Genomic DNA, 21,256 nt, shown 5'->3' with positions numbered 1-21,256 from the left:
AGACCTCAGTGTCTTTGTTTGGCCCTGACACCTTGTACTGAATGTTGGTCGAGAAGCCGGGCTGGTGCCTGGCAGGTGGAGCCCCGTCTCTTACCTAAGGATAAAAAGTCCTCGGCCCTGACAAAGATACCAGAGTCAGCAATGAATTGGGACCACCTTCATGGCAGGTGGTGGGGGCAGCGTCCCGCAGGAAGCCCTGTAGGGCAACCCCTCATGCGCCTCATCCGAGGTGCCCACGCTGGCCTCCCTCTCCTGAACTCCAGGGTGTGGGTGCAGCAGGTTCGGGGGGGGGGGCTCTCCTGCCTGGCCCTCCGGCTGGCTGGCGCCATCACCCCAGAGGATGTGGCCTGAGCGTGCTGCTGCCACTGTGCGCACAGCGGCGACAGGCCTTGACCACAACCGCTCCCTAGGCTGCTGCTTCTAAAAGGGAACTGGCTTCTCATGGCGGGCGGGTGTGCTGTTCAAACACTCACCGGTTGGGGTTGGGGGCGCCCCCTGGAATTACTGGCCAGAGGGGGGTGAGGGGCTTGGCTGCCCTTTCGAAGCTCCTGACCACCTGAGTGGTTTTAGCCCCTGGGGGGCCTCCTGCAAGCGCCACCCCCGTGGAGAGGACCCACGCCCGAGGCTGCATGGGGGCCTTCCCGGCAGGCACGGAGGGCCGGGGCAGAGGCCACAATGGTGGCTTCCAGGTTCTTCTGTCAAAGGCCTGAGGCCGACAGCCACACAGGTATGGAGTCAGTGGGGTCCTCCCCCGCCGTCTCTGGATGCCCAGGCAGAGGAAAGGGCCCCTCTGTGTCCACCTGCCTCTGTCTTCTCCTTCAAGGCAGGAGGAGGGAAGGGACCGGTTTTACTGTGTGTGACGTGTGTGCGTGTGTGGAGGGGGACAGTGGAAGTACACAGTGTCACCGGCTGCCCCCATCCGCACAGGGACGGCTGGCTACCTTGGGGCAGCACCGGGGGTGCTGTGGGGAGGCCCCGGCCCGCCCCGCCTGGCAGGGAGCCCCCTCCCTCCCACGCAGGACCCTCCCTCCGAACTTGTCCCTCGAGAGCCCCGACAGCCCTGGGGCCAGGAGCCCCGTGACGCGAGGCTGCTCGATATCTCCTCCATTCCCGGCAGCCCCTGCACTCAACGGCCAGAGGAGGGGCCCCCCCCCCCGCAGATCTAGTCACTCTGACCCCACCTTTCTACTCCCCCCCTCCCGCCGTCAGCCGGTTCTACCAGGAAGGCAGAGCCTCTCTCCCCAAAGTGGGGTCCCCAAACCAATGCACTGGTTTTCAAAACTAGCTTCTCAACACACACCCTCGGCGTTGAAAGAAAAAAAAAACCCATTTCCTTCCAGGCACCGGCCAGGGGGAGGTGGCAGACGTCTGCTTTCTGGGTCTTTGTCGCTTATGAGGTGTGCCTGTGTGTTCTAGACGGTTCCGCAGGCCGAGGGGAGAAGGCAGACTCATCTCCACATGGCGCCCCAAGCTCGTGAACTCCTGCTGCCCTGGGGGACCGGCCTGCTGGCCGGTGACTCCGGGACTCGCTGCGGTCAGGCCAAGTCCTGAGACATTGCCGAGTCCATCTGAACAGGGACACTGAGCCCCAGAGAGGAAGGGACTTGCTCCCCAGGGTCCAATCGCAAATCACCCGAGGGGACCCTGCAGATACCCTCCGGCCCCCCCCCCCCCCCCCGCAATGTCCTACAGCGTGTAAGTCCCCGAACATCTTGAGGTCAGCACCAGACAGCCCCATCGGGCCGACTCTCTCGCCGCCAGCAGGCGCCAGGGACAGGGTGTGGCAGCGGAGCGGACACAACACGCTTACACCCACGGCGGCGGCCAGAGCAGCGTGTCTTGGACGTCCCTCCAGCAACCTTTCATTTTGCTAAAACAGCGTGAAAAACTGACAGCCGCCGTCACCTCGGCCAGTCGTTTCATACGAGAAAGGAGGCCTAACGCGGCAGAAGGCCTAATCTCAGAGTGAAGAACAGTCCTGCCCTAGAAAAGATAGTCTGGCGACCTTGGCGGATGTGCACACTGCGCACGCACACACACACACACACACACACCACACACAGCGGCCTTGTTTTCCGGTGTGCTCAGTGGACCACAGGCCTGCACCTGGGACCCGCCGACCCAGCCAGGGTCCCCCCAGAACCTATGCACCCCGCTAACTGCATCCTTCTGTCTGGTGGTGCGGGATCTATCCGTGAGCGGGCTCCGCCTTTCCCAGCCTCTCTCCCAGAGAGAGGGGAGTGGGGTCTCCATTCAATCCCCTCCTTGTTCTGACTGGGGGAGGGGTGTGGTGGTCTCAGGGGGATCACCACCCGCTGCAGAAGGGGGTTGGGCCCCTCACCCCCCAGCCCTGGGCCGCCCCCTCCTGGCCTCACCCTGAGGCCCGGGCTGCCCTGCAAATCACTCCGAAAGTCCAGCGGCGTTAGGACCCAAAAGGGAAGGCTAAGAGGCAGTTTTTAAAATGTCATTCAGTATATCATCCTCCTCCAGCCTTTACTGAGCGCCAACTGTCTGCAGGACAGAAAGATACGGAACTAAAAGACTGGGTCCCTTTTATCTGGAAATTTAAAATCTAAGTAGAAGGACATCATTTAGTATTTCTAAAGCTGCTCGGTAAACAGAAAGTTTTCTGAGTATTCACCATGGAGAAATCTCTGTGAACTGATGGATGGAAGGCTTCACAGAGGAGGAGGCAGCACCATGGGCCAAGGCGCGAGGCTCGGGCAGTTTTGCACATCAGGGAGGACAGAGAGATGGAGCTGTGCGCTGGGTTCATGCAGGGCTGGGGTGGGGTGCGAAGGACAGGGAGCCCTCGAGGGGTCTTTCAAATGGGAGACTGTGGCACCTCAGGGTAACTGGGGAGCCATGGGGGGGGCACGCTTCCTTCCTCACCTGCCCCTGAGTAGCTGCCATCTGTCTCTCTCAGCAAAACCCACGACACCACAGGGTCATGGCGGGCGGAACGGAAGGGACATCAGCAGTCTAGATAAGTCGCTAAGGCTGTGATTTTCGTCTTTAGCCCCAATCTGAAGGAAAAGACCCAATGCTTGGACACCCCTGGGTCACCCCAGCAGGTTCAGGGTAACAGTTGTATGGGTGGAAAGTCCTAGAGCTGGCCCTCAGAGCGGCTCTGACTGCCCCTAAGCCGACTCGCCTAGAACGAGGTGACTCCTGGCCCCTCACTCCCTTCTGAAGGTGACTCCCTAATGGGGGGCAGGAGGGGGAAGGGGGCGGCAGAAAGTCTGGGCCCACTCCAGGTCATCCCCCACATTGGGGTTCTTTCTGCACACAGAGGTGCCCCAAGTCCCTGGAGCGACCCAGGCCTCTGTGGGTGCCCCCTCCTACTCCTGCCCCTTTCCATCAACCTCTCTTAGGCCAAAACGAGCCTCCCCCGAACTCTCCCGTCTGCCTCCGCCCCTGCCACCTGGGTACCACTCCACATGGCCCCACCTCCGAGCCTTTGCTCAGGACGCCTGTCCTCCAAGCCCGCCCTCCCCCTGCCACTGCCTCCCCGTTCTTCTGCCCAGTTGTCACTGTGTGGATGACATGGGCCGACAGGAGGACTTGCTCACGGGTGACTGTGACACTGGGACCTGCAGGCGGAGAGCAGGACTGAGTGTGTGGTTGTCACGAGATCTGTCCTTCCTTCCCGCGCTCTGGGCCGGTGGCTGGGAGGGGTCACACCGGGACAGCTCAGACCCCTGTCTGTAAATGGAGCTACTGGGAGGCCTGAGAGGGAAGTGAGGGGGCCTGGGGGCCAGGGCGGCGGGGGGGGGGGGGGGTCTCCTGCAAATGTCACACCCATTCCTGGTTGGTTTCTGGTTCCAATATCCTGATCTCCTAGATTAAAATGCAGGTGTCCCTGTAGCATTTTAAGCTGTAACACTTGCTGCCTCAGAAACGATCACTAAACAGGGCCCCAGGCCCACACAAGGCCTTTCCGGTGGTGGGGAAGTGGGGAGGTGGGGAGGAGGGTCTCAGGACAAAAGTGCTGAGACCCTCAAGGCCCAAACAGACCTCATGCCCCCACCCCTCTGCACCCCCACATGCTTCCCAGGGGTTCTCGGGGCCCGGAAGCACAGATCTGAGCTGGGCATCCCGCAGGCCAGAGCTTCTCTTAGGGCCTGGAAGCGGGCGGGTCCTCCAGCTGCGTGCCAGCCAGGCCCCCCTGCAAGCATTGGAAAGCAAAGAGGCCCAGGTCCGTGGGCAGAGCGGGAGCTAGGTCTCTGAATTCATCCCTGGTCCCCGGGTGGGCCCCACCCTAGAAGGGCCCTTGTCTTAGCAGCTGTAGTTATTGAGGGGCCCCTCAAGGGGTCAGCAGGACCCTCACATCATGGCAGACAGGCACAGACGGCCGCTTGCTCAGGCAGCCCCTTGCAGACCCCAGGCTCGAGAGCCCAGGGTCCTAGGGCCGCTCCACCTGGGGCTCCCAAGTCCTTGAGAAAGGCACTTCCTCTTTTGGGGTCTCCATTTCCTTGTCCATTACATCAGGGGACTGGATTGGGTCTGTGACGGTCACGTTTTTTTCCAAGAGGGGAATTCTTCTGCAAGTGAACTCTGAAGTGGGCCCTTGATTTTCCAAACCTGTGAAAGGGTGGGCTCCGAGCACACGTGCTCAGCGACCCCTGCACAAAATTCACACGTCCTGCATTCTGGCCTCTCGCCTCCCCACTTGCTCCCCGTCCCCGCCACCGCCCTGAGTCCTGGCCGCCACACCGTCGCAGGGGCCTCCCTGTGTCTGCAGTCTGTCCTCCGCACGGCCCCAAACCCAATCAGCTCGCCCCTCTGTGCAACGCCCCCCCTCCCCAAAGTGGCCCTTGGTCCTCCCCCACCGGACCGGCCTTCCTCTGTCATCGTCTCCCACATTCCACTCCAGCCCCTGACCTCACAGTCCCCAACAGGCCAGCCCCCTTGCCCCCGGGTCTTGCCTCACTCTCCCCACTTCCTTCAGGCCTCCGATAAATGCCACCTCCTTGGAGCGGACTTCGTGCCCACTTGCTGCGGAACGGCCCCTCCGGGTCCCCCACCAAGGTCAGCTGCAAGGGGCCAGGGTCCTGGTTACATGTGGATCCCCGCCCCCACCTGATGCAGCCGCTAGTTGTTGAATGAACCTCACAAGAGTCAGCAGAACCCTGACCGGAGGGGGAAAAAGAGGCTGCGCCCCAGGTACGGGGCAGCCCGTCTGCATTTTCCTTGTCCTCAGGTAGCCTAGATGCCCACACTCCTAATCCGGGGGCCAACCCCCAGAGGACACCATCCTAGTCCCCGGGGCGGGAGGGTGGGAAGCCTTCCCCTAGCAGTCTGAACACCATTTCCCACCGCTGAGGACGAGGGGGTTTGGGGAAGCCGGGTGGAAGCCGAGCTCAGCTGAGGACTGGGGACCCGGCCAGGTGTTGGGGTGGTGTGGGGGTGAGGGGGTCACAGACAATTGCTCCTCGTTTTGGGGGCACCTCACAACCGCTTTCTGCTACTTGAGAGTCAAGAAGGGTGGGCTCTGGAGGAGAGAACAGGGTTTCAAAGGGTAGAAGTCAGAAGGAGGTAAAATGCAACTCAAATTCAGGGATTCCTTTCCTAGGTCACCTGCCTGTCGGAGGGCTGCCGTGGCCCTGGCAAGCTCTCCATCACTGGAGGTAAGCAAGGACCTTTCGGGAATGTCGTCAAAGGGATTCCTGTACCTGGCGCCAGGTTAACTGAGATACGATCTAGGGACCCTTCCAACCCAAAAGGTCCTTAAACAAAACATTTTCAGCAACAAACCAATATTCAGCTCATACTTAGGATGTGCCAGGCACTGAGCTAAGAACACCTGAGCTGGTGTATTAGCCCTGAGCTCGTCCGATCCTCATAACCCTCCTAAGAGTAGGTGTTATTATCAGCCCCAACTTACAGCTGAGGTGAAGGCCCGGTCCCTTGTTCAAGGTTAAACAGAGGGGTTCCGTTCAACAAATGGTAAGAGTAGGAATAACAATAACTATGAAGAGTTTACCCGAAGGCCAAGGCGCCAAACTCTTCCTGTGCATCATCTCATTTAATCCTCAAAACCACTGTAGAGGATACTTACTGCTACCCGTCCTCATTGTATAGGTCAGTAAACTGAGGCACAGAGAGGTTAAAGGACTGGGCCGGTAATGAACAAAGAGGAAGTGAGCCAAGCTAAGTCATCCCTGGGGGGGAAATGGGAAGTGGGAGAGGTCAGGACTCTGGCCCCGCATCTTCCTTTCCTCCCGAGGAAACGCCTTCTCGTTAGCTCCACCCAGCAGTCTTGGGTGTGTCGGATCCTTGCCCTGGGGGACCCCTTCCCCAAGGACTCCCGGTTCCTCCCACTGGGTGGCGCTCGTCTTTCCAGAAGTCACTTCCAAGGGAAAGTATGCAGGCCGAATTTTGCACCTGGGGAGGCCATTGGTGGTGGTGGTGGTGGTGGGGTGAGGGGGTGGTGGGACAAGGAGGGAGGCAGTCAGAGCTGGATGTATTAATTTACGGCCCCTCCAAGCTGCCCCACCCACCACAGTGGGGGCCAGTGCCCTCCAGGTGCCCCGCCCCCCAATTTGGCACTGATCATGATCCACCCAAGCCTCCTGTTTCACACGGCCTACCACGGAGGGGCCGGGGAGCTGAGGCCACCCAGCCAGGCCGGGCAGCGGTTGAGTGTCCTTCACAGAGGGCCCAGCACTTGAAAACCAAAACGCCAGGAATGGCGCTCCTAGAGTTGCCCATCAACGTTGGCACCCATAAAGGTTCTAAGAGTTTTCCCCAAGAATCTGCCTGCGAACTGGAGCCCCATGAAGCTTTTCCCCCACACTCGCTGGGCCGAGTGAGGCCAGGGAACCTTTGCCGCGGAGCGCGCCCAGAACCCTGTTCCCAAGCCTGAGGTTGTGAGGTGGTGAAACTAGACACGAGAGACCCGGTTCCCAAGCGGGTTCGGCTTCACGCACTCCAATCTGAGCCTACTCCACGGAGACGCCGCTCAGCCTGCGCTCACTCAGCCCACGGGCGCCCTGGTCCCTCCCCAAGAACCAGGCTTGGCAAAGGCCGGTCCGAAGGTCAACGTCCCCGGACCCGCCAGGGGAGCGGAGGAGCAGGGGTTTCCGGTGGGTCCTCGGTCTAAGTGGGCTGGTTGTTGTTGGGCCGCGGGCGCCCAAAGTTACGGGGACCCGGGCCCTCCACCCCACGTCCTGCTGGGCGCCAGCGACTGTGGACGCCCGGGGAGGCAGGCGCAGCGGTGGGTGCGGGAAGCCGGCAGGGCCGGGGCCGCCCAGGTTTGCATTGCATCCAAAGTTCAGGCGGGACAGGAGGCCGGGGATGGGCCACGTCCACACAGCCCCTCCACCCCGGTCCTGACAGGTAGGGATGCCCTTCTTGCCCCCGCGCGCCAAGCTGCCGGAGGCGCCGGCTGGTTTTCCAGGGAGCCACGTCTGGGCTCGGAAGTTTAGCCAAGTCTCCGCGAGTCCCGCAGAGTCAGAGAGACGCCCCCTTCCGTGCAGAAACCGGGCCTCGGCGGTCGCCAGGGGTTCGGTCTCAGCGCGACACGCCGAGGTCCCGCGGCCGCGGCTCCTCCGGGAGCTCGGAGCACCATCCGGGGCGGCAATCTGGGGTGGGGAGGGCGGGACGGGGCGGCGGAGGAGCGGGAGCCGGGAGCACCGGGGGAGGAGGGGGCTCCGGCCTCGGACTTACCCCGCGGGGTCCTCTCGCGCGGGGCGCCCCGGCCCGTCGGATCATGCCGCCGGCCGCTCGCAGACGGTGAACGGAGGGGCTCAGGCGCGGCGCGGCGCGGGCCGCGGTGGCCCGGGCGCCCGCATGCGGCGAGCGCTGGCCCTCGGGAAGGGCCCGGCGGGCGCCGCCGCGCGCGAGTGGGGAGCCGCTGCGCTCTGGGGCGCCCGCTCCCTTCCACTTCCTGTATCGGAGCGTTCGGGGCTTTCAGGAAGAGGCTGGCCCTGGTGGTCAAGGTTTGCTTTTTTTTTTTTTTTTCAAAAGCCTTTCGGCGGCGGCTCGCGGCCCGGAGCCCTGTTGCGGCACACGGAAACCCGGCGGCCGCGCCCCCGGGGCCGGGCCTGGCGGCGGGCGGTGCCGGGCGGAGGTGCCCGGCGCGGGCGCCCAACCGCCAGCGCTGCCTCGGCGGCCCGGGCTGGGGCTGCGGCCACGGCCGCGGTCCCCGGCGGCTGCCGGAGAGCTGGAGGGAAACTCAGGGGAACGTCCCCAACTTGGCGAGGAGTCGCGAGGCAAGGAAGGAGCTCCCTGCTCTTGCTCGCTGGAGTTTCGAACCCGCAGGTGGGGAGGCCAAGAGCTCTGCGCAGGGCACTCGCGCGCGACAGGGAGCCACGGCCTTGCCTCCCGCCCTCAGGAGCCCCCCAAGTCGCCCGCGGGCAGCCCCAGATCAGAAACAGAGCTCCTCCCCCCTCATTTCTGACAGGTGGCCACGCCGCCTCCTCTTGGATGCCTCCACTGACGATGAACTCACTACCTTACAAGACAGCCTGAATACCGGCCAAGCCAGGAACCTAACTCGTCTGTGCGGTTACCGCACCTGGATGGGAGCAGAGGGAGAAAGCCAGCCAGCAACTCCCGTGAGACGAGAGGCCACCATTCTAGGTGCCTGGTCCCTCGGAAATGTCTCCTGAACAGGGGCTGCCCTCGGAGCATTTCACAGTGACCGCTCAGTACTGGACACTACGAAGTCACCTCAGTCTAACGCAGGGTTTCTCAGCCTTGTCACTGTTGGCCTTTGGGGCCAGACGGGGCCTTGCTGTCGGAGCTGTCCTGTGCCTTGTAGCGCCTTCAGCAGCATTCTCGGCTCTGCCCGCCGGACACGAGGAGCGTTACCGTCCCCTCGTAATAACTCAAAATTTCTCCCGGCGTTTGAAGTGTCCCTAGGGGTCAAAACCGCCCTAGTTGAGACCCACTGGTCCCCACCTTCGTTGCATACATGGGGGAGCTGAGACTTAAAGAGAGGAGATGACTCGGCCGAGACCACACAGGGGTGGAGGTGCAGACAAGGCTGAAGCCCACGGCTCTGGGAAAAGCCTCGGAGGCCCTCACGCCTCTGCCCTGCTGCTCCCTGCTCACGTGCCCCCCCCCTTCCCAGCATCCCCCCAACGCAGCCTGGCAGGAGGTGGTCATGCAGCCGCAGTGCGGCTCCCTAGGAGGAACGTAAAACAGTGCAGCCACGTTGGGAACAGCCTGGCAGGTCTTCAAAAGGCAAAACGGATGACCCCCCAATTCCGCTCCTAGGTGTCTACCCAAAAGAAATGAAAATATGCGTCCGCCCCAGAATTTGTCTTGAGTGTCCATAGCAATATTATTCACAACAGCCACACGTCCATCAGTTCACGAACTCACAAACAAAGGTGGTGCACCCGCACCGTGGACTATTATGAGGCCGTAAACAGGGGTGACACACAGACTTGTGCTACAGCTTGGATGAACCTGGAAAACCTCCTGCTGAGAGGAGGAGGCCAGTCACAGCGTACCACACGCTGTAGGGTGCTGTTCCTACGAACGCTCAGAATACGCCCTGGCTGGCGTAGCTCAGTGGATTGAGCGCGGGCTGCGAACCAAAGTGTCGCAGGTTCGATTCCCAGCCAGGGCACATGCCTGGGTTGCAGGCCACGGCCCCCAGCAACCGCACATTGATGTTTCTCTCTGTCTCTCTCTATCTCCCTCCCTTCCCTCTCTAAAAATAAATAAATAAAATCTTAAAAAAAAAAGTTCAGAATAGGCAAGTCCTTCCAGACAGCCCACTGGTGGTCGCCGGAGGCTGGGAGGAGAGGGGAGCGCGGGGAATGGGGGCTCACGGTCACAGGGTTTCTTTGGGGGGCGGAGAAAGCGTTCTCACATTGATTGTGGCGATGGTTGCGCAACTCCGCGGCTATCCTGAAGACACTGAATGTACCCTTTCGGTGGGCGGATTGCATGGTATGTGAATTATACCTCAAACTACTACTTAAACAGATACCGCCTCCAGGAGGCCACCCTGACGGGCCCAGCCACCCCACTTCCTCCTCTGCTCAGATTCCCGTAGATCCCCCATTAGTTCATCACCGTGGCCCCTTGACCTTCCCCTCCTCCTTCCCTGTCTTCTTCCTGGGCGGGAACCGTCTTTCCCACAGGTCCCTGGAGGGGACTGTGGCTCCCTGTTTGAAAACACAGGCTTCGACAACAAACTGGGGTTCAAATTTAACCCCAGGGCCTTCTGGCTGCTTGGCCTCAGACAAGCCACTCAGTGCCTCGGCCTGCTGGTCTGCCAGAGTGACAAGTCCAAGTGGGGTGGCAAGAAGGCACCTGCTCCCCACCGTTCTGAGTCCTTTGCTGTTGCTAACACAGGCCCCTGTGCCACTCCCGGCCTCCCCAGGCCCCAGGGACAAGACCTCTCCAAACATAGTCCCCAGAACAGCCCCTTCAGGCCCTCCCCAGCTGATGTGAGCTGTGAGGGACCCCGCTTTTCCATAGGGGTTTTCTTTAGCTGCCTGGGCCACTGCTGAGACCCTGAGCACAAGGCCCACAAAGCCTGGGCCCCGTGGGCCCAGCCCCAAGGCTCTCTCTCCCTGCCCCCCGGAGGACCGCACAGGCCCACTGCTTACCTGCTCTGGGAAGATGGGGTTCCTGAGTGAGGTCGCCGGGTGAACGAAGCCCCACCCCTAACCTTGTTTTGCTCCTAATGGAGGGGTTCAGAATGAGTCACCCCAGATTACTTCGAGGTAAAGGCGACAGAGACCTGTAGGCTTATGAGAAACTTCTGCCTCACCCCGCCCCGCCCCCGCAACTACCCAGAAGAATTTAAAGCAGAGACCTTGCCCCGGATAAGAGATCACCAGACACAACTTTCTGACCTCTCTGCAGGGCAAGGCAAAGGTCTAATTATTGGCCGTCTGCTCTTCTTATCACCCTGCCGTGACCTTCCACTCTGCTGCCTCAAGGCGAGCCTTAGCTCGGAAGGTCATGCAAGCCTCATTCTCCTTCCCTGTCTTTGAAGCGCTCATTTAGGCAGGTGTCTGACTCTCTCCTTTATGTGGGGTTCCCATGCCTACATATGTAATTAAATTTGCTCCCCCCCCCCGTTCATCTGCCTCATGCACATTGAATTATTAAACCTGCCCGAAGAACCCCAGGAGAGTCAAGTTTCTCCCTCCCCCATAATAGTGACTGACCCAGGAGGAGGTTACCAAGATTCCACAAATCTGAGCAGCCCCGTTTAGCTGTGGTCTCTGCCAAGCTCACCCTCCGCCCCCTTCCCGGGTCCCCTTTTTACTCCCAAGTCCTCATACCCCCACTTCTGTCCAGGGGCGTGGGTCCCAAGACCCCTGTGGGGAAGTGTACATTGGCAGCTCTTTGGGCCTTCCCCCCGTCCCCCATCCTCATCTCTTTTTTTGTTTGCAGCACTGGGGTACCTGGTTTCCCTTTGAAGGGCCACCCCTCCCCGTTGGGTTCAGGGGGAGAAGATAACGCCCTACCCCCGTTTTAGAAGAAACACATGATTCTCGTCTGGCCAATGAGAGCCCCACACTTACTGGGCACACGGGTGAGCATGTGAGCCAAGCTGGTCCAATAAGATCCCTCCCTGGACTTTTTGTTGGCACTGCCCAGGAATGCCCCAGTCTTGCCCCTACTCCAAGCTGGCCGTGGGCTGGGACAGTATGAACTTTGGGTGGCCCAACTGCCCCCTGGGCCACCCAGTAGTACTATGGAGCTCCAGAAAAAGCCAAGATGGAGGAAAGCAAGGCTGAGAGAGACTGTGCCCTGGTGACATCCTGAGAGGCCGAGGTTCTGATAGGCTTCAAGCCAGTTGCACCCTTAGACATCTCAGCTACCAGACCCAACAGTCCTTTTTCTTTTCTTTGTTAGAAAACTCAAGCCCTGGCTGGTGTAATTCAGTGGATTGAGCATGGGTCTGTGAACCAAAGGGTCAATGGTTCGATTCCCAGTCGGGGCATTGACGTTTCTCTCCCTCTCTTTCTCCCTCCTTTCCCCTCTCTCTAAAAATAAAATATTAAAAAAAACTCAAACACAGTCTCAGTCGGGTTTCCATGAGTGTTCACCCGAAGGCTCCAGGCCCCGTGATGGCAGCCCCTCCCTCCATCCTCCAGTCCTTGGTGGGGCCAGAGGACGCCCGACTGTGGCAGGATTGTAGGAGGGAGGAGGTGAACCCTTCAACTTGTTGCCTCAATACATGCAAGGCTGGTTCACGTCTCCGGGTTGTCAGGGGTGGGTCTCCCCCCCCCCACATTCCTCAGCCCCCTCCTCCCTCCACACGGGTGAGGGCAAAGAGGCTCCTGAAGAGGCGTGTAGGGATTTGCAGGGGAAGGTCGCTTTTAGGAAGTCAACTCCCAGTCTCGCCGGAATTTCTGGGGACGATGAATGAAGAGAAGAGCCTCCCATTGTAGTCTTGCTCGGAGTTGGACAGGGGCCTTTGAGAAAACAGAGCGTGTATGTTGCACAGAAATTTCCCTACTACCTAGAATAGTCACTGAGAGCAGGGGCTCGACTCAGGCTGCCAGGGTTCAAATCCCAGCTCTTCCACTTGGAGCTGGTGGCTCCTTGGGCTAGCCACGTCACCTCTCTGGGCCTCAGTTGCATCTGCAAGATGGGTGCGTGCCAGGCCTCCCTCGCAGGGCTGCTGGGAGTGCTGCACCAGCTCATGCAGGAAGGAGATCCGGAGAGAGCCTGGCTCATAGCGAGGCTCGGCGAGCGTTAGCTATTGTCTGTGCTTCGCCCGAGGGAGGCCCGTCCGAGTATCAGTCGGATCTCACGGGAAACCAGCGGCACGTCTGATGAGGACAATCTGAGGCGTATCGAACCGAAGCGTAGATAGTAGATAGGGAAGTACAGGGGGCTGCCGGCAGCCCCACCTCTCGTCCGTCACCTTCCTCACCCCGGGGATGAGGATGAGGAGTGGGGCGGGTACCAGGCCCAGACACAGAGTCCAATCTTGTACGTGGACTCGGAGGGCTGGGGGAGTGGAGGAGGGCGAGGCTGTGGAATCAGACAAATCGGGTTCAAATCCTACTCGGCCTCTGGTGGGGACCCTTGGGAAAGGCCACCGAGGGGAGCCGTCTGGCTCCTCCAGACAGACCCACCCGCCAGCTAAGCAGCACGCCGTGACCCCTGCCAACGCCACGGGGAACAGGGAACTGAGAGGCAGGCCCTGCCTGATTCCTGCTGATGACATCATGAAACGGAGGGAGATGGTGGCTGCGGGGGCCCTTCTGCTTTTATAGCAGTCGGCACAGAAAACAGGTCTTTCTGTGACTTGTTCCTTCTTCTCTGACCCCCAGCAAGCCCCTGCACCTTTTAAGGACTTCTCCCTGTTGCTGTAAAAAGAGGGGATGGGTGCAGTTTTACTACTGCAAAGTCAATCGGTGTCCCGGGGGGGTCAGCCCGGACCCAATGTCTGCCTCAGCTGGCAGGGGCCGGGGTGCCCGGCTCTGGAGAGAGCCCCCCTCTCTCAGCTCTGGCCGGCGCCTGCCCAGCCGGAATGAGGGCCTGGAGATACAGGGCCTTACAATTAAAAAAGAAAATAAAAAAATAAGTAAAAAACAAACAAACAAAAAACCTGGAAGTTTGGATTTTTGCAGGGCAGTTTCAGATTTCTAAAACGCTGCACGGATGGAGGAAGTGTTTCTGGGGTCCTGGTCACCCTGCAGGGCTGGCTCGGGGTCCGACTGGGGCCACCTCACCTGTACCTGTTGAGACTCCCTGTGGCAGGAAGGTGGCTCTGACACAGGCGTCGGTGTGCCCCATGGAGCCCGGGGCCACTGAGAGTTTCCCCAGGCTCTGGAAGGGACGTGACGCAACCAACGGGCCCTGAGTCTCCCCTGGGGACCACACAGGCTGTCTTTGGCGCCACCCTCTGGGATTCTGCCCCATCGTCCTTTCTCTGCAAGTCCCTATCTTTCTTCTCTCTAGTCCGCCCCCAACGCCCAGAGTGGCCTGTCTCAGTCACAGCCTTATGGAGACTGACCAGCATCCCGCGGTCCAATTCCTAACTCTCTGGAGGTACCATCTTCACCGCGAGGGGAAGGCGGTCTCAGAGAGGGAGAGAGTGTTCATGAACCGAGAAGACATTCCCCCGCCCCGCCAGCCTGGATTATCAGTCAGTTTCCTGTCTGATGTCCCACTTCCCCTCGACCAGCCCCACCCATCCCTGTGGCATCCGAGACCCTTCTCGGGGAACCTCTTCCCTGCCCAGGCGACCAGCTGCATCTGCTCATCTGACCCCGAGTTCCGCCCCCGAAGCCAGCCTGCTCCCAGCTGATGTGCCCTCTTAGCCTGTGCTTGTTACACCCGAGGAGACCCTGCCAGGTTCTTATGCTTCACTTATCCCTAGCACGAGCGCAGGCCCCTTGGGAGCAGGGAATGCACCCTCCTTTTAATTTTCTCTCTCTCTTCCCCCACCGATATCCAGCCCAGGGCTTCTCGAACAACAGGCGCTTAACAAGCACCTACAGGCGAAATAAAAATAACTTGGAACCAAAACGAAAGGCTTTTCCATTTCTGAGTGCTGTTCCGCAGTGAGAACTGTCCCAGCTTTGTGCTGTCAGAAGATGAGCTAAAGTGAAGGCCAAGAATGTCCCGAATCCATAGTTTACTAAGTTAGGATGCCCTCGAGACCCTGGGAGGTCATGGTGGGATGAGACACGCCGTAGGAGGACGCCCTTGGGTTTCAGTGATGGAAAACCCTCACTTCGAGTGGACTGAGTGCAGAGCACCGGATTGTCTTGCATAACTCAAAACCCAGTGCTTCAGGTAGCTATGGCTGTGTAACAAATTACCCCGAAAGGTAGCATCTTCAAACAGCACATTTATTATCTTATCTCGCAGCCTCGGGCAGTTGGGGGTGTTGGCACATTTTGATGGTGCCCTCTGATTCAGGGTCTCTCAGGAACGGCAGTCAAGTTGTCGGCCAGGGCTGGGGTTGTATCTGAGAACAGCTGGGAAGGTTCTGCTTCCAAACGCACACGGTGGTTGCTTTTGGTCTCTTGAGGGGCCTCAGTTCCTTGCTGGCTGTTGGCTGGAGTTTCTCACCAGTATCTGGCCACGCGGGAACCTCCGCAAGGGCTGCTGCTCCATCAGAGGGCTCGAGCTGAGCAGGCCACAAAGTCCCAGCCTGATATAATCTAATCACAGGCATGCCACCCCGTCACCTCTGCCCTATTCGATCAGAAACAAGTCACAGATCCTGCCTACCCTCAAGGGGAAGGGGTTAAACAAAGGTGTGAAAACCCAGAGGCCGGAGTCCTTGGGAGCCACCTCCAGAGCTGCGTGCTGGCCAGGCCCCAGGGGCAAGGCAATCAGGGACTCCATGCCCTCGGTCACTCAGGTGGGTCCCTCTCTCTGCTGTGACCTCCTCAACACGGACTTCATCCTCAGGAGAGTTCTTCAGTGGTTCCAAGATGGTTTCCAGTGGTAATTAGAATCATGTTCCCTGGGTCCATCCTGGAAGAAAGGGCAGAAGCCTCTCTCCTGAGCATGGAAGAGGAAGGAGTCCGTGCAGTGTGATTGGCCTACTTAGGTCACATGCCTGGCCCCGCCCCAGGAGAAGGCCACGTCCCAATTGGCTTAGGTTGATGAGAATCCACGTGTGGCCCCAGGCTTGGAGGTGGCCTTTCCTGATCGTGCTGGGAAGAGGTTGAAACCCGATCAAACCCAAGGTTCTGTTGGGAAGGAAGAAGAGAAGGGAGGTTAGGCAGACAACCCCCAGTGCCCACCACAACTGTACAAAAGTCCCTGAAACATGAGGCTACAGGTGAGGAAACATTCCCGGTTGATGGATACTTTCATTATCTTGATTGAGGTGGCGGTTTCATGGACATGTATATATATGTGAATATATATAGAATCCCCCCCAATGAGGGATGACCGGGGAGGCCGGAGGGAGGGGGTGGCCCTTGATGGGTGGGGCGGGACTCAGCCCTCCACGCCAGCGGCAGGCAGGGGGCAGGCAGCCGGCCCAGGAAAGACTCGCTTGCCTGGTTGTCACGTCCTTCCTGTTGGCAGCACTTGGAGTGAGGGAATGGAAAGAGACTTTGACACAGTGACCTCTGGGAAGCAAACCCACATTTTTGACAAGAGGCCAGATAACTGAGCATTAGCAGCTCATCATCGCTGAATTGGCTCATCTATCAGAAGGCAAGCCAGGAGGTTGAAGCTGTTCTCTGAGAAGTGGAGTTCCTACTATGCACCAGGCACTGTGACCCTACTGTGCGTGGAGGTGGGGAAAGGGCTCCACAGGCAAGGATAGATTCCACAGGACTTGGCCCCATCCCCTGGGAACCACGCGTGCTCAGGTAGGCAACCATTCACCATGTCGATCCATCGTGTGTGTCCATGCTGGGGGCTCGGGACAGCTGAATAAATGGGCCAATGGGCTGAAACCTGTATACATGATGTGTGAATTATCCATCGATGCATAATGCATTACCCCTGAATTTAATACCTTTAAACAACAATAAGCTTTTATTTTCTGCCTCTCTCTCTCATACAGTTTCCCTGGGTCAGAAATTTGGGAGCAGCTTAAACTGGTTGGGTCTGACTGCAGATCTCTCATGAGGCTGCAGTCAAGATGAAAGTAGGCAGCCTTTTTGTGCTACGAGGCTGAATGTTATATGCTGAGGAAGGCAGAGCAATAAAGAGACGGGGCTACCTGCACCCTGGAGCACCACACCACCCTTGACTGAGCATCCTCCTGGGGAGAGGAATGAGATCCCACCAGGTTTAAGCCACTGTTCTTTGGAGGTTTAGGATTTTAACAGGTAAGAATAAGGAAAGAGCCTCCTGGGGGGACTGACTGCAAGTACAGGCCCAGAGGTAGGCCCCTACTTACCTTTCATTACTGCCTAAGAAAGCGTTAAGTGCCCACGGTGGAGAACTAGTGTATTTGCTGATCTTCTTCCTTTGTCTTCGGCCTGGGGGACAAGGACCGTGTCTCACCCTTCTTTGTATAGTGGGCCCAGCAGAGAAGACGTTCTGTAGCCACTTGGGGGTGAGGCCACGATTTATTCGGTCTCACTTCCTTTTGGGGACATATACTTCCCCTGAAAGTCAAGTGTGGTGTCCTCAAACCTTTCCTGTGAGAAAGACCGGGCGAGCGGGTCATCGGTGTGACAGGAAATCTGATTGCACAGTGGTTGTCTCAGCCACAGTCCAGCCTGCGCTTCTGGGGTCGCCTCGGCGAGCAGCCGCAGCAGGTGTGTGCACTCAGCAGGAGGCTCCTGGGACCTGAGATAAGATCAGTCCCAAATACGGGCTCATTCCCTCAAAAAGCGGCTGCGAGGGTGGCTGGGCCCCGGGAGGAGGGGCACTCTGGCTGCCTCTGAACCCCAAGCACCGTTCCCCACTGTGGCCCGCTGTGTGACCTCAGGCAAGCTGCTCAGCCTCTCTGGGCCCAAGTTTCCTCTTCTGGAAGTTGGGTGGAAGATTCCTACCTCGTGGCTACTTGTGTATGTTGTAGAAAAGGTGAGTAATAGTGTCTGCTGAATAGAAGGCTGGTGACAAAAGTCAGCTTCCCTTCATTGACTTTTTTCTCGGTTGGTTTTTATAAAAGCAGAATAGATGCCCAGCTCAGTGGGCCTATCACCCCTGGCAGGGGTGCCTAGGGGTGCGTTTTGGGAATTCTGGGTTCAATTCAGCAGCCATTAATTAATGCTGCCTTGGACAAGGTGATGTTGAGGACCAGAAAGGAAGGTGAGGTCCCCCTACCTCCCTGGGGTCTTGCCCACAGAAGCCTCAGATGCTGAGCCTGCAGAAGGTGGTCCTCATAGGGATCTTGGCCTAGGGCAGGGCTGGCTGATGAGTGGGGGGACCCAGCGAAATGAAAAGGTGCAACCCTCGCTCAAAGAGGATGCAAATGTCAAGACAACTTCCGCAGAGCATTAAGCCAAGCACGAGACCCTTCTAAGTGTGGGACCCTCTAAGCAGGGGCTCTGTGACTGCCTAAGTTGCATGCCCGTGAACCTGGCCCTGGTGCAGGGTGCCCCATACCTGCTACTTTGTCTGCTCTGGGCAGCCCCAGGAAATGGGAGGAGATCTGGTTTCTAAGGTTGGCTCTCACAGTGAGTACCCAAGAGACCCTGCACATGCATGCGCCCTCCCTGTGCCTCGCTTTCCCCATCTGTGAAATGGGGACGATACCCATCCTGTGTTTTGCTGGCTTGGTCACCCAGGAGCGCCACGTCGATGGAGATGCTCAGAGCCAAGAGCACGTGGCTGCAGGACCCACAAGACTTGCTGGGCTGAAATGACCACGGCCAAGTCCTTCACACAGTGCGGACTGACCTTAAATAGGAAAGAGTTAAATGAAAGGTGTGGGGTTTTTTTGTTTGTTTTTAAACGAACTCTCATCAAAAGGACAACTTCTCATCTAAAGTAGAACCTGTGGGAAAGATGTTTTACAACTATTTTAAAAATTCTAGTTCATTGTGGACTGGTATTTTATACGTGTAATAAAAATGACTGGAAAAACACAATGAAAATGTTCAGGCATAACTCATCCCATTGCCTTCCGTGTTTACATTCTCTGTTCTGCTCTCGCCTCGCTGGAGGTCGGTCAGGTTGGGAGCCCGTGCAGGGGCCCAGGCCACACTCCGAGCACCAGGCCTGAGCTGCTCACTGTTCAGAGCGAACCGGGAGCCTTAGCATCTCCCAGCAACTTGCTACAAATGTAGCATCTTTGGCCCCATCCCCTTCATGCTGACCCAGATTCTGTTTTTATAATAAAACGCCCAGGTGACTGGAGTGCATGTGAAAGTCCGGGAAGCCACCCAAAGCAGCTGGTGTCCAGGAAACTTGTCAGGTAAAGGCATCAACCAGAACCTCTCCCCCGATCTCTGTTTCCCATGGCCCAAGAGCTGATGGCACAACCTTATCCCCGACGAGCAGGACCTGCTACGTATCAGGGTTCAGATCCAAAATGAAAAGGCGGGGCCCCCTTTTCAAAGAATCGTGAAGAATTTCAGGATGGTGGCAACTGGGCCAGGGGCCCTTCTGAGTGTGGGGCGGGTGCCCGCAGGGGGTCCCACGAAGTTGGCCCTTCTGATGCGGGAGGACGGGGTCAGGTCATTCTGGGGGGACTTGTACTAGCTCAGTTATGAGGTGTCAGCTTAGTTTTATTCACTACCAGTCATTATCATTAAAAAGCTCCAACCCTCATCCTTCTGAAGTTTATTTTTTGCTCCTATGCAAGTATAAACGGTTTCAAATGGCCGTTATTCCAGTGGATAGGATTCTTTCAGAAAATGCAAATGCGTGTTTATGAAAACGCGGATGGAAGCTCTACGTAGGGAAAGCTAATTTGGGCTCCTTTATTTTATTGACGGCGTACAGATTTCAACATATCGCACTACAATACCGACTGCTAGGTTTCTGGCAAAGATGTGGTTCCTATTTACTCAAGGATTTTCTTCACAATAAAAATAAACTCGTGCCAGTGTTCAGTAACCAATAATATCGACTCGTTCAAATTTAATGACCGTTTTTATTAAACCAGGAATCTCATATCACAGAGCATTCACAGTGCAGGAGGTCACGGTTATTGAAAAAATAAATAGCGGGATAAATGTATTTATTATTTACAGCTTTTCAGCGCCTGGCTCCCGCTCCGCCTGCTGCAGAGGGTGAGGAAAGATGACAGCATTCAGCCCGGCACGCCAGACGTGTCTTGCAGGGGACAGAGGTGACGTGTAGCAGTCCCCCGAGTCCTTCCCCGTGGTTGTTTCCAAAGGGCTTCCTCCTTCCTGGACCCAAGCGCCCTCCGATTCTATCTGCTATTTGGCAGGCCGTGGCAGGGCCACAGGAAGGTGGCGTGGCACTGCGGAGACTGTGCCCAGCCTGTCTCTCGGGCGTCTGGGACGCGCCTGGCCCCTCTTCGCCCGGCCCTTTCTTTGGCAGCTCCCGCCTCTGCTCCTGGGCCCGGCCCCATCTGGCCGGCAGCCCCGTTTCCTCTCTAGGTAGTCAAGGCTCTCTTTGTGCTCAGACACCCAGCAGCTGCTACTCCCGCTGGCATCTGCTGGACGAGAGGCACATACAGAGGGCGCCCTGCCAGGGAGCGTGTGCTCGGAACTGGACACCCGGCCGCCCCGACCAGCAGTTCCCCAGGGAAACTCCCCAAGAGCCAGCCACAGAGGCTCGGCCACAGCTCTCGCCACTGGGCCCCCAGATACACTTAGTCCAAGCCACGTGGAGGAAGCTCCAGGAAGTGGTCTGCAGCTCAGAGGGGAACCTCTGCAGGGGGAAGCCTGGGGTGCTGCCCCCGTGGCCAAAGCCGCCACTGGGATATCTGATTTGGAAACGCAGAGCGGCCTTGCTCACACCCCCGGCATTTTCAGTGGGAGGGCAGGCCTCGCTCCCTCTGGTGAAGGGGACTGCGTGTTCGTCCCTGTCACTTGGGAATCCCAGTGTGGGAGCAGGGAGAGGACTCTGCTGTCTGGGACCCTCCCTCCCTGCACAAACCGTGCAACTAGAAGCCAAAGCTGCACATACTCTCTCTTGACGGTGTCACAGAAACTTGTGTCCAGTGGTGGTGGTGGGGGGAGGGTACATACATCCTCCAGGATGAAGGGTTTCATTGGCCTGGACTGTGCAAAAGCCCCAACCGACACGTTGCATGAAAAGCAACCATTTGGATTCTGGCAACGGCGGGAAGAGGTGTGGATGGTGCCTGCATTTGCCATCAGGCTTTTAACCAAGGAGCAGCCAACCCACACCCATCAGTCGGACGGATGGAAAAGCCACACCACCGAGGCTGGCCTGTCACCAGGTAGGGAGGCGGGCATTTTCAACTCTCATTGTCCCCTCCCGGTGTGGACCAGGGTGTTCCAGGAGTGGACGTTTTCCCAGACTGGCAAAGAGGATTTGCCAGCCCCGGCCGCACAGTGTGCGTGCAGGACCCTGCTGGTGAACAGAGCCGGGAGCCATTAGTCACGAAGAGCTAGAATTCTTGAAATCCCCACAAACGGCGAAGCTCTAAGACCACTCACCTGGCTTCCCTGTTGTGGCCGAAAAATAGCCCTGATTTCACAAAGACACCAGGTCCCTGGAGGCTGGGCATTTCCGCCACAGGCTGGGCCTTCTCTTGGCCACTGGGCGGGAAGCAAAGTGCAAAACCAGGGCCCCAGTGTAGTTGTCCTTCTTAAGAAGCAAACACAACTACCCAAATGCCTTTTAAAAATCTGTGCCCCTGCAGATGGCACCCTATGGGGAGCTTTCTCTACAGCACAGCCAAGGGGCCCCACCCAAGCTGGGTCAGCAAAAGGTCACGCCCCAGTGAGTG

General features: G+C 58.2%; 1 protein-coding gene across 1 annotated transcript in view; it reads right to left on the bottom strand.

Annotated features, from left to right (window-relative positions):
- The window catches only part of RIN3 (Ras and Rab interactor 3), a 106,669-nt gene extending 98,820 nt beyond the window's left edge, over positions 1-7,849 (bottom strand). The window contains exon 1 of the mRNA XM_028507998.2: positions 7,672-7,849. The gene's annotated coding sequence lies outside the window, so the exon portion shown is untranslated. The remainder of the gene's footprint in view (positions 1-7,671) is intronic.
- Positions 7,850-21,256: the final 13,407 nt, after the last annotated feature.

This window comes from Phyllostomus discolor, chromosome 1 (assembly GCF_004126475.2).
Source record: "Phyllostomus discolor isolate MPI-MPIP mPhyDis1 chromosome 1, mPhyDis1.pri.v3, whole genome shotgun sequence".
In the NCBI taxonomy this organism is placed as follows: Eukaryota; Metazoa; Chordata; class Mammalia; order Chiroptera; family Phyllostomidae; genus Phyllostomus; species Phyllostomus discolor.
The sequence above is the reverse complement of the archived record's forward strand: the minus strand, read 5'-3'. Positions and strand labels throughout refer to the sequence as shown.